The following is a 3,010-nucleotide window of genomic DNA, read 5'->3' on the forward strand; positions in this document are numbered from 1 at the left end:
AATTATTTCATACTTTTGATGTTCTCAAACTTTTTCAATCTTCACGCAATATATGAGCGTGAGCCATGGATATAGCACTATAGGTGGAATAGAATGGTGGTTGCGAAGAAGACAAAAAAAGAGAAGATAGTCTCACATCAACTAGGCATATCAACAGGCTGTGGAGATGCCCATTAATAGATATCAATGTGAGTGAGTAGGGATTGCCATGCAACGGATGCACTAGAGCTATAAGTGTATGAAAGCCCAACAAAAGAAAATAAGTGGGTGTGCATCCAACTTGCTTGCTCATGAAGACCTAGGGCATTTTGAGGAAGCCCATCATTGGAATATACAAGCCAAGTTCTATAATGTGAAATTCCCACTAGTATATGAAGGTGAAAACATAGGAGACTCTCTATCATGAAGATCTTGGTGCTACTTTGAAGCACAAGTGTGGTAAAAGGATAGTAACATTGTCCCTTCTCTCTTTTGCTCTTTTTTTTGGGCCTTCTCTTTTTTTTTTGTGGCCTCTTTTTATTTTTTTTATTTTTATTTAGTCTGGAATCTCATCCCAACTTGTGGGGGAATCATAGTCTCCATCATCCTTTCCTCACATGGGACAATGCTCTAATAATGATGATCATCACACTTTTATTACTTACAACTCAAGAAGAATTACAACTCAATACTTTGAACAAAATATGACTATGTGAATGCCTCCGGCGGTGTACCGGGATGCAATAAATGAAGAGTGACATGTATGAAAAATTATGAATGGTGGCTTTGCCACAAATACGATGTCAACTACATGATTATGCAAAGCAATATGACAATGATGAAGCGTGTCATAATAACGGAACGGTGGAAAGTTGCATGACAATATATCTCGGAATGGCTATGGAAATGCCATAATAGGTAGGTATGGTGGCTGTTTTGAGGAAGGTATATGGTGGGTGTGATCCCGGTGAAAGGTGCGCGGTATTAGAGAGGCTAGCAATGGTGGAAGGGTGAGAGTGCGTATAATCCATGGACTCAACATTAGTCATAAAGAACTCACATACTTATTGCAAAAACCTATTAGTTATCGAAACAAAGTACTACACACATGCTCCTATGGGGATAGATTGGTAGGAAAAGATCATCGCTCGTCCCCGACCGCCACTCATAAGGAAGACAATCAATAAATAAATCATGCTCCAACTTCATCACATAACGGGTCACCATACGTGCATGCTACGGGAATCACAAACTTTAACACAAGTATTTCTCAAATCCACAACTACTCAACTAGCATGACTCTAAAATCACCATCTTCATATCTCAAAACACTTATCAAGTATCAAACTTCTCATGATATTCAATAAACTCAATATGTAAGTTTTTATTATGCTCATCTTAGATGCCTATCACCTTCGGATTAATTTCACAATTAAAGAAAATTACCATGCTGTTTAAGACTCTCAAAATAATATAAATGAAGCATGAGAGATCAATAATTTCTATAAAATAAAACCACCACCGTGCTCTAAAAAGATATAAGTGAAGCACTAGAGCAAAAACTATAAAGCTCAAAAGATATAAGTGAAGCACATAGAGTATTCTAACAAATTACAATTTATGTGTGTCTCTCCAAAAAGGTGTGTACAGGAAGGATGATTGTGATAAACTAAAAGGCAAATACACAAATCATACAAGACGCTCCAAGCAAAACACATATCATGTGGTCAATAAAAATATAGCCCCAAGTAAAATTACCGATAGACGAAGACGAAAGAGGGGATGCCTTCCGGGGCATCCCCAAGCTTAAGCTTTTGGTTGTCCTTGGATTTTACCTTGGGATGACTTGGGCATCCCCAAGGCTATTTCCAATCCTTGTTCCATAATCCATCAAATGTTTACCTAAAACTTGAAAACTCCACAACACAAAACTTAAAAGAAAATCTCGTGAGCTCCGTTAGTAAAAGAAAACAAACGACCACTTCAAGGTACTTTAATGAACTCATACTTTATTTATATTGGTGTTAAACCTAATTTATTCCAACTTTTCTATGGTTCATAAACTCTATTACTATCCATAGATTCATCAAAATAAGCAAACAACACACGAAAAACAGAATCTGTCAAAAACAGAACAGTCTGTTGTAATCTGTAGGTTTCGAATACTTCTGGAACCCAAAAAATTCTAAAATAAATTGCTGGACGTGAGTAATTTATCTATTAATCATATTCAAAACTAGTTAACTAAATATCACTCTCCAATAAAAAATGGCAGCAATTCTCGCGAGCGCTAAAGTTTCTGTTTTTTACAGCAAGATCGCAAAGACTTTCCCAAGTCTTCCCAAAGGTTCTACTTGGCACAAACACTAATTAAAAGCATAAAACCACATCTAAACAGAGGATAGATGAATTATTTATTACTAAACAGAATAAAAAATCAAGAAACAAAAATAAAATTGGGTTGCCTCCCAACAAGCGCTATCGTTTAACGCCCCTAGCTAGGCATAAAAGTAAGGATAGATCTAGGTATTATCATCTTTGGTAGGCAATTCTTCAATAGAACACTTGTAAACCTTTGGAGTTTCCTTATTTCTATTAATAATTAAGCTCCTAGGCAAGAAATCAAGAAAATCATTTGTAGGAAAAGGTTCTTTAATGATAGCAAGAAAGTTGGGGTGAACACTTATGGATTTAAGATCCGCATTTCCCTTACTAGAAGTTTCACCCTTATTTTTAGAAACATACATCAATTTGGCAATCTTAGCATTAGAAGGGGTGTTTTTCACGGAATAAAAGGCAGACTATGGGTTGATAAAAAATATCCTCAATTTTATCAATTCTAGTAGAATCTTGGTTTATTCTTTCATTAACCACGGGTTCCTTTTCTTTAAAACTTTTCAGAGTAACTCCTACCTTAGATCCATATTGGGTAATTTGGTTGTGGATCTTTTTATCCAAATTTTCAATCAATTCAACAGTGGCAACTTTATTTTCAATAATATCAAGCCTTTGCATAACATGTTCCAAAGTT

Source organism: Triticum dicoccoides, chromosome 7A, assembly GCF_002162155.2.
Source record: "Triticum dicoccoides isolate Atlit2015 ecotype Zavitan chromosome 7A, WEW_v2.0, whole genome shotgun sequence".
Taxonomy (NCBI): Eukaryota; Viridiplantae; Streptophyta; class Magnoliopsida; order Poales; family Poaceae; genus Triticum; species Triticum dicoccoides.